The sequence below is a fragment of the Ranitomeya imitator genome, chromosome 6 (genome assembly GCF_032444005.1).
Source record: "Ranitomeya imitator isolate aRanImi1 chromosome 6, aRanImi1.pri, whole genome shotgun sequence".
NCBI lineage: Eukaryota > Metazoa > Chordata > Amphibia > Anura > Dendrobatidae > Ranitomeya > Ranitomeya imitator.
The window spans coordinates 493,065,524-493,076,487 of NC_091287.1; positions in this window are offsets into that span (position 1 = coordinate 493,065,524).

A 10,964-nucleotide genomic window follows, 5' to 3' on the forward strand; every position below is an offset into this window, starting at 1 on the left:
AACCGTAAACAAAACGAACTGGCAGGCTGGTACAGAGGGAAGAGGACCCAGCCCTTGCGGGCTTACATTCTACAGGATTATGGGGAAAGACAGTAGGTCGAGGGCTGCAGTAGCTCCGATGGTGTTGAGGTGGCTATGGGCCATGGTAGAAATTAGCTAAATTTAATGCAACTTTTCATCTTCACAGCCCAATGCTAAAGGAATTGGAGGGATAAAAATGCTGGTTGCACCTCTAGGTTAATTCCTTAAGTGGGAGGTGGGGTGTAGGGGTTCTCTGCTGTTCGATCACCGCCAGTTGGTGCTTGAATGTGACAGTAGTGATGGACGAGCATGTTGAGGTGCTAAGTGCCTTCCGTGTGCTTGAAAAATGTTGTGTCCCTGTGCCTGCATGCCTCAGGGCTGTGAGAAATGCAGCTGCAGGGACTCGAAAATATTCAAGCACACCGAAGACACTCAGTACCCGAACATGCTCGGTTAACGCCTTATCCAAGCACGTTTGCTCCTCACTAGTGACAAGGGGTCCACAATCTATTCCAGCTGAATTTGCAAATCTTAGTTGATTGACAGGTTAAAGAACCTTTTCCAGGATGTCCCTCCTGACACCACCATCAGGAGGTTGTCCTTATTTTTTTTTTTTGACAGGAACACCCAAGAGGTTAAGACTCCTCCCTCCACCAGCCCTCCATGTTTTTCATGTCCCTATCGGAGGATGCAGAAGAGTGCCTGTCATCTTCCTGAGAGCTGGAGCTCCAGATGCAGCAGGAGGATTGAGACTGGGTCCTGGTCATCTCTCCCTGGAGGTGACACCCTGCTGAACAAGGGGTCCCTCAGCCTGTCTGGTTGAGCGGGGGCTCCTGGAGAGAGCAGCTTCCCCTCCTGAGGGGGGCTCTTGTCTCGTGTGGCTCATCCCTACACGTGGGTCCGATACGTGCTGAAGATTCAGAGGAACTTCCGGTTACAGCGGGACGACGCTCGGGCCTCTAGTACCTGACGTGCAATCCACTGTGGAGCGCACTTCTGGGAGACTTGGGGAAGGGGAGGGGGAAGTGGCAAATCATAACTTAAAGGGGAACTGCCTTTTGACGATACAGAGAGGACAAGTGACACAATACTGTTTACAGTATGGGCAGGGGAGCAAAGTTTCCAGTGCATCTAGTCAGACAATTATGGAAGGCCAAACCATTAGCTGGTCTGATACCCCTGCTGAAATCCTGGTACAAGTGAGTTTCTTTGAGTTTGGGTATTGCACTGTCACACGGTCATCAAAGGTATAACTCATAGTACCTTCCGTTGCTCCTTTCTAGGACAAAGAAACCCCTAAAAGGTTAATTACACCATCTGCACCTAAAAATAAAGGGAAGAGATGTGCCATGTGGAATACTAAACCGCCGGACACGTATGGGAATCGACTATGTCCAGGATGCATAGCCAAGGTGGTTATATCAGTTATAAATGAGACGTGTTCATCTTTAAAGACCATAATAGAGGAGGTTCAGAATTCCATGACTGAGTTGGTTCCCCCACAATCCTCCCAGATAGTTCCCAGGCAATAAAAAGACCACCATGGGAGATGGAATACAGTTCCGAGGGGGAGGAGTTATCCAATTACTCTGATCCTGAACAAGAGGAAAGGGAAGAATTTGTTGCAATTCCCCCAGAGGAAAAGTACCTTTTCTCTTGGGAAGATACTGACGCTCTATTACCAGCCATCAAAAATACTATGAAGGTGGATATCCCTATATCAAGCGTAGCAAAGAAAAGGGCTATCCCCTTTGAAGACTCGTCATGCCTTAAAGATCCTATGGATGTCTTCCTAGGAATCCTCTTGGACTCCGAACAGCAGATGTCCTTCCTGCCAGAAAAGAAACAGGAGGAATCTGGAACTGATGACTGCTTCTATTCCAGGGGTCCAGTGGTGTCAATTCCACTCAACATCAGGTCTTAACAACCTACAACAGAAGGACAGATAGGCTACACAAGAAGTTAAAGCTGTCAGCAATAACAAAAAGGTCGTTATCCTGGTGGACGTCCATAACCAACCAAAAGAAGGGGATTACGTGGAGACGGTCCCCGTTTATATTGATTACCACAGATGCAAGCGGCGATGCAGTGGCTGGGGGGCTCAGGTGCATGATCAATGCATACCTAGCGAAGATCAGATCCTCCCAGATCATCCAACTTCCGAGAGCGTCAGATGGTCTGGGAAACGCTAAAGCGATGTGGGGAAAGTCTAAAGAACAGGCACCTCAGTGTTCTGTCAGACAATATTACTACATTGGCATTCCTCAAAAATCAAGGGGGTCTAAGACACCACCTTTTGCAGGCGGTAGCACGCAAGATCTTCCTTTGGGCAGAGGAAGTGGTGCTATCAGTGACCGCAGTGCATCTGAAAGGGTCTCAGAATGTGGTATCAGACATTCTCAGCCGGAAAACAATTCAACAGTCAGATTGGGCGCTGAACTGGAAAGATTTCAATCACATAGTATGCCTATGGGGTACCCTCCCCTCCCCCCAGGTGGACCTGTTCCCTACAAATGAAAACTCAAAAGCAGAGAAATTGTTTCCATCAATCAGGGAGACAGGCCAACGGCAGGCCATTTTAGACGCCTTATTTCAGAAATGGAACATAGACCTGGCATATTCTTTTCCCTCAATTCCATGGTGATCATAATATTACCTTTTTGGCCAAGAAGGAGCTGGCTTCCCTTACTAAGAAGGAAGGTCATAGAAGATCCCATCATTCTTCCAGAGAGGCACGATCTACTGGTTCAGGGGCCAATACACCATCCCAATGTGAAGCTCTTACAGTTGTCTGCATGAATTCTGAGCGGCAAATCTTGAGGTCTAGACTAGAGGTCTCTCGGATTCCGTCATAACAACGATGCGAAAAAGTAGGAAATCGGTAACATCAGCAATATATACGAAAATATGGAAATATTTTGTGCGCAATATCCCGAGACAACAGTAGTATTATCTAAGCCTGATATTCCAAAAATCTTAGAATTCCTCCAAGTGGTATTTGAGAAGGGCTAAGACCCATCACTCTGAAAGTGCAGATTTTGGCTCTTGAGTGTTTTTATGGACTATCCACTAGCAGGACATCCATGCATTGAATGATTTGTAAAGGCCACAGGCAGAATAAGACCCACGGTTAGAGCCTACGTCCCACCTTGGGATTTGAACACGGTCTTAAATGGGTTATGCAGATCACCATATGAAACACTTGAGGATTCAGATATAAAATCTCTCTGCCTTAAAACTGCATTTCTGGTTGTCATAACAACAGCCAGACAAATTGGGGAAATGCAGGCATTTTCCATTAAAAGCCCATACATAAGGATCTTAGATGACTGCATTAGATTAGACCCTGTGTTCTTGCCAAAAGTAGTAACTTCCTTTCAAAATATTGAGGTACATACAAAGGCCAAGAATTGAGGACATGTGAAATCTTTCCTTAACCCTTTAACGACCGCCGATACGTCTTTTAACGGCAGTTAAGGGTACTTAAACCATAGTGCCTCTTTTTAACGGCGCTGAGGTTTAAGTGTATAGTGCCCCACAGAGTCAGAATTTCTCCAGGGCCTCAGCTTCCTGGTGGTACCCCAGAGAACATGATTTTCCATTTAGTTTCTCCTTTGATGTGATCGCACATCAGAGGATAGAGAAATGAGGTCCCCCGATCAGCCCCCGGTACCTCTGGTGTCCCTGCATCCCCCCATGAAGTCCCCCGGGCTCCCGGCATCTTCCGAGAGAAAATGGCGGGCGCATGCATAGTGCGCCCGCCGAGATCTGCTGGCCAGTATCCGGCAACAATAGGAAATTTTTCCTATTCGTTCATTTTGATCACTGTGATAGACACTATCAGTGATCAAAATAAAAAAAAATTGTAAATAAAACCCCCTTTTATCACCCCCCATTGTTAGATAAAAATAATCAAATAAAAAATATATATTTATTTCCATTAGGTTTAGAGTTGGGCTAAAGTGAGTTGGGGTAAAGTTAGGGTTGGGCTAAAGTTAGGGTTAAGGTTAGGGTTGGGATTAGAGTAAGGGTTGGGAGTATGTTGGGGTTAGGTTTGTGGTTAGGGTTATGGTTAAGGCTGGGATTAGGTTTAGGGGTGTGCTGTGGTTAGTGTTATGGTTAGGGTTGGGATTAGGGTTAGGGGTGTGTTGGGGTTAGGGTTGGAGTTAGAATTGGTGGGGTTTCCACTGTTTAGGTACATCATGGGGTCTCCAAATGCGACATGGCGCCACCATTGATTCTAGCCAATTTTGTGTTCAAAAAGTCAAGCGGTGCTCTCTCCCTTCTGCGCCCTGCCATGCACCCAAACAGCGGCTTTTCCCCACATACAGGGTATCGGCACACTCGGGAGAAATTGAACAACAAATTTTATGGTCCATTTTCTCCTGATTCCCTTGTGAAAATTAAAAAAAAATTGGTTTCAAAATACATTTTTGTCAAAGTAAAATGTTCATTTTTTTCCTTCCACGTTGCTTTAGTTCTTGTGAAGCACCTGAAGGGTTAATAAACTTCTTGAATGTGGTTTTACGCACCTTGACGGGTGCAGTTTTTAGAATGGTGTCACTTTTGGGTATTTTCTGTTATATTGACCCCCCCAAAGTCTCTTCAAATGTGAGATGGTCCTTAAAAAAAATGGTTTTATAAATTTTGTTGGAAAAATGAGAAATCGCTGGTCAACTTTTAACCCTTATAACTTCCTAACAAAAAAAAATTGTTTCCAAAATTGTGCTGACGTAACGTAGACACGTGGGCAATGTTATTTATTAACTATTTTGTGTGTATTTTGTTGTGTTCTCTGATTTAAGAGCATAAAAATTCAAAGTTTGAATAATGCAAAAAATTCGTCATATTTTCATTTTTTCCATAAATAAACGCAAATCATATTGAAGAATTTTTAACACTAACCTGAAGTACAATATGTCACGAAAAACCATTCTCAGAATCGGCGGGATCTGTTAAAGCGTTCCAGAGTTATAACCACATAAAGTGACAATGGTCAGAATTGTAAACATTGACTTGCTCATTAAGTACCAAATTGGCTCCATCACTAAGGGGTTAAAGCTGTTTCAGCCGGGTTGAGTAATGGCTTGTGCAAATTACTGTATTTTCGGTTCAAGTGTGATCTGACCAAACATTGACCGATGCCAGTCTACGGGACAGTGCACATGTCTGATTATTATTCTGTACAAATCCCCTCTATAATTTGTAAAGTACTGCGGAATATGTTGGCTCTATATAAATAAAATTATTATTATCATTTTTTTTCTTGCTGCCTCCCTTCAAACAATCCATGCAAAAAATCGCAGCGTGGTTGTTTGGTACAATAATCGAATTGCAAAATCGGACTGCACTCGGATGCAATCTGATTCATCATGGACTGAAAGAACGGGGAAGACGGAGACTTATTTTTTTCCCCATCGGAGAAAATCTGCGATTAGCATAACTGTTAGGATGACCGGCTTTCATCACAGCATGCATAATGGTTGAGTCTCATCCAAGACTCTGAATAAAGTCTAGTGATGCGTAAAAAAAGAAATCGGATCCTATACTGATCATCCACACGGCATCTGATTGTTATGGACACTACCATTATTAACCTATAAAACTCTCTGATCATGTACACGCTGACAATATGGATGAAAAATATCTGCATTTTCTGGTTGAAAATTTTCCCCTGGACCCTGGCACTAGACTGACAGCGCAGAATGTCCACTGCTTTTTGAGGATCTCTAGGACACTTTTCCATTAAAGAATCTGAATTTTGTACAATATGGGGGGTGTAAATGCAGCCTAATTTCGTATTGTAAAGTCTGGTTTCATACTAGGACCGCCAGCCATTTAAGTGACATTTGACTTGCATCACCAAGATGTGTTATGGCAGCAGAGGTATAGGTTTGTAGAAATGTGGGTACTGGGTGAGAACATATACAAGAAAGGTCAGCGCTTTACTGCTTCATACTAATTATGAGTTAGACCACAAATAACATCGGATAAAGGCTATTGCAGCTGTGGTTTCCCCTTGTAGGAGTCATGTCTGTTACCTGCGATTGGACAGAAGTTAGCACATTGGGGTACACTTGCCCATCAATAACCTGGGGATGATGTCTGTTCCTATACAATAAAGTATTGTATAGGAGCAGAGGGTGCATAGAAGCAAAGTGTGAATTCTAAGAACTCAAGAGAGAGGTGGGATTAGTCAGGAGCACACAATACAGGGAGAGAGGGGGCCTGCAGCACTGAGGAGAAGCAAGAGCTGGGAAATGTAGTATTAGAAGTGTAAGAATAGAACCACCCATTCAACTATGCGAAGCTGGGTGACTGGTATAAAAAAGATACAAAGGTACAAGAAAGAAATGTTATATTGGATTTACCCTGTATATTAACAATAAAGATACATTTACTGTGCTTTGTGAATAATTTGCTTTCCTGAATTGGATCTTTCATCGTTCTTAGTTTTGTGAGCATACAGCTTGCTTTGGGACTTTCTGTGAAATGTATTAGAAATATTCAGTGACATTACAAGTGTGTATGTGCACTACAAGCCATTTGCCCTCTTTGCCAGGTGCTGATGCCGACCCGTTGTACACTGGGCTGTCTGCTACACAAACTAACCCATAGAATGTAAGTCCGCAAGGACGGGGTCCTCTCCCCTCTGTACCAGTCTGTCACTGTAAACCTGTTTACTGTAATCGATATCTATAACCCTGTATGTAACCCCTTTCTCATGTACAGCACCATGGAATTAATGGTGCTATATAAATAAATAATAATAATAATAAACTACACCGCATGTGCTGGAGGCTCACAGGTCCGGTGTGATGGGGACACCTAGTGTTCGGACTGTAAACTGCAGCACACAATGGTGCGCACGCTGCTGTCCTGGAAAAAGTATTCTTTACCATAACTTTGTTCAGCATGTGGCAAATGTAACAGACTTGTGTGACCATAAAATATGATATGTGATAGATATGTGCCGCATAGATACGAAGGCGGATAACAAAACATGGATGACCAAGCACCACTTATATTAGGGAGGTGCCGGCTTCCTGGAAGCAGCAATCTGCTTTACATGCTGTTACTGATTATACATGAAAAAGTGACGCTATTGTGACTGTATATAGAGTCATTTGCGCAGGTCAAATTGTCATTGTGGTTTTGCAGTTCCCTGATAAAGACTTAAGTGATATTTTTGTGTGTGATATTCCTGTGCTATTGTAAGGGGGTGACAGAGGCCGTCATGCCTCCCCTTCTTTGAACAGTGTTCACATTAAAGATGTGCGGTTCATAGAATGTATAAATTTATTGCTATTGTAATGTGTATGTACATTGTTATCCTTGTTTGATGTTATTATATTGTGATGTATTTTACATTTAGTTGGCATGAGGGTTTGCATAAGGCTACGTTCACATTAGCGTTGTGCGGGGCTGCGTCAGGCGCAGCCGTGGCGACGAATGCGCCATGCGCCCCTATATTTACAATGGGGGCGCATGGACATGCGTTGTCTTGCGTTTTGTGACGCATGCGTTTTTTTTGGCGCAACAGAAAACGCTGCATGATGCAGTTTTTTCTGCGCCAAAAATCATGAAAAAATGAACGCGTGCGTCACAAAAAGCTGCGTTTTGCATGCGTTTTTGCATGCGTTGTGCATTGCGTCGCCGACGCAGCACCGCACAACGCAAATGTGAACGTAGCCTAAGTTCATGTAAAGAGCATGCCTACAGCAGTGAACATTTGGTTTTCTAGTTCTTGTGAAGCAAACAACAAATTGAACAAAATAACTGAAAGCTTCAGTGTGCAGAACTATTCACCCCCCTAAAGTCAGTACCTTGTAGAGCCTCCTTTTATGGCAATTACAGCTGCAGGTCGCTTTGGATACGCCCCTTTGAGCTTTCCACATCTGGCCACTGGGATATTTGCCCATTCCTTAAAGGGACTCTGTCACCTAAATTTGGAGGGAGCAATCTTCAGCCATAGGGGCGGGGTTTTCGGGTGTTTGATTCATTGCCTTGCGCAGGCGTGTACTACGGAGGACAGAGAATGAACTTCAATCCAATATTGCAGCCAGCATGCAGCCAGCGGGTAAGGAAAGGGTGAATCAAACACCCGAAAACCCCGCCCCTGTGGCTGAAGATTGTTCCCTCCAAATTCAGGTGACAGTGTCCCTTTAATTTATTTCAGTTCTTCAATACAAAAATTGAAACTCCTATATTATATAGAGTCATTACGAACAGAGTGATCTATTTCAAGTGTTTATTTCTGTTAATGTTGATGATTATGGCTTACAGCCAATAAAAACCCAAAATTCATTGATCATTTCTTCTTGACCGGCAGGCCCATGACAATTTTGAAGTAGATTTTTACAACAGATTTTACCCCTTTGCAATAAATGGTGGAAAATACACGGCATAAGAATGGATCAAGCAGCTAAATATTCAGTAATAAAAAAGTTTGAAAAAAAGTTTTGGAAAAAGTTTTCTAAATGTATTACACACTATTCCCATCGATAGTGGCGCCATATTTATACTATGTACTGTCAGCGCTTCTTTCCGCAGTACTGGACAGTGAATGACATGATTGAGGTATTGGGGTGAGTTGTGTGCATTGTCAGGGGGCACAATTGTATTTCCCCTCATTCTGTAGCATTGTCGGTACATGTGCCAGGCAGAAAGGTGTTATTTTCACAAAACATATTGGAAAACTATTGCGGTTCATTAATTAATCTAATGTAAACATATAACTAGTAATGATTAATAAAGGAGAACTTTTATTTTATAGGTGTAAATTTATGGCATAAAATGTTTTATTATAAGGGGTAATCCAGAAACGTGTCGGCCATGATGGGCTCAGACCAGTAGTAACTGCCCACTCCTCGCATGGGCATCAGTTGGCGTCACGCAGCCGTGAGGCGGCCATGCTGACAGTGACAGTTTAACAGAAGGCGTCATCAGGAGCCCACTGGAGACACAGGAATAAGGTGACTATGAACATAATCTGCACATTTTGCATATTTTGTGAGTCCGAAGTCGGCACAACCCAAAATATTTGAGGAGGAAAGTGAAGAATTATAGAATTGTAACTTCTCTGATCACCGAAACATGTTAGGAGTAGATATCCCAGCACCTATGACCAGTGACTCTGGGCCTCCACCTGGTTCAATGGGCTTCTTGGTTTGTTAATGGCTCATTATCACCAGAAAGAGGTGACAAATATGTCGTCCCTATACCCTGGATTGTCCAACATGGTTTGGGATCGTTAATCTGCATATTAAAAAAAATTACATAAAATTACTATTTTTTTTTTTAAAGAAACAGCGCCACTCTAGAGAGAGGCTGTGTGCGGTATTGCAGCTAAGTCCCGTTTAAGTTAGCAGGGTTGCGCTGGAATACCGCACACAACCACGGGATAAGAGTGGTGCCGATCCCAGAAGAAAGCATCCATGTGTTTCTAAAATGTTACCTCTCACAATAGGGGGGCTGTTTACACACAAGGGTACCTTCACACAGTTTCTTTTTTATTTTTTTTTACATGGGTTTTGGAGGGGATTCCAAAATTCATACTTAACATTTGCACAAAAAAAAAAGCAATGTAAAATCAATAGAAGAAGAAAAAAACCCCTGTGTGAATATACATCCGTAAAGGGAAACAGCATTCTTATAGAGACGATAAAGCATGGCTCTGTTGGCGGACAGACGATATGCACACTTTTGGGGGCATTTGTTTATTGAACACTTTGGAAAGTTTGTATTATTATTATTATTATGGATGTATAAATGAACGTGGACTATTATTGAGTCTTCAGACGACCTCACTGGTGGATTCACAGTTACCTCGTTTTGCAGTGTTATTTGTACATGTAGAGGCTGTAGAAACCAAACGGCTCAACATACTTAGGCCATGTTCACACAGTGCGTTTTTTACTGCGGAACCGCAGCGGTATTGCCGCTGCGGTTCCGCAGCTGTTTTCCATGCAGGGTACATAACAATGTAACCCTATGGAAAACAGTCACTGCTGTGCACATGATCCGGAATTTCGTGTAAAAAGCCGCGCAGAATAGCTGCGGGAAAAAAGAAGGAGCATGTCAATTCTTTTTCCTGAACAACAGCGGTTCTACACCCATAGACCTCCATTGTGAGGTCAAAACCGCAGTAAAACCCGCAGATCAAAAATATATCTGCGGGTTTTACTGCGATTTGATGTGCAGAACCGCTGCAGCAGGAAGTGCGGGGGAGCGGGCGGAAGTGCGTGGGCGGAGTGTGGCTGCCCCCCCGTGCTCCGATCCCGCCCCCCCGTGCTCCGATGCCCCCCCCCCGTGCTCCGATGCCCCCCCCCAGTGCTCCGATGCCCCCCCCGTGCCCTAATCTCCCCCCCTTATACTTACCCGGCGTCCCGGTGTCCGTCCGGCCGTCTTCTCCCTGGGCGCCGCCATCTTGCAAAATGGCGGGCGCATGCGCAGTGCGCCCGCCGAATCTGCCGGCCGGCAGATTCGCTCCAAAGTGCATTTTGATCACTGAGATATAACCTATCTCAGTGATCAAAATAAAAAAAATAGTAAATGACACCCCCCCCCCCCACTTTGTCACCCCCATTGGTAGGGACAATAAAAAAATTAAGAATTTTTTTTTTTTTCACTAAGGTTAGAATAGGGGTAGGGGTAGGGTTAGGGTTAGGGGTAGGGTTAGGGGTAGGGCTAGGGGTAGGGTTAGGGGTAGGGTTAGGGTTAGGGTTAGGGGTAGGGTTAGGGGTAGGGGTAGGGGTAGGGTTAGGGGTAGGGTTAGGGTTAGGGGTAGGGTTAGGGGTAGGGTTAGGGTTAGGGTTAGGGTTAGGGGTAGGGTTAGGGGTAGGGGTAGGGTTAGGGGTAGGGTTAGGGTTAGGGGTAGGGTTAGGGGTAGGGTTAGGGTATTTTCAGCCATTTTAGCCCTAAAAAGCTTCCCAGGAAACACA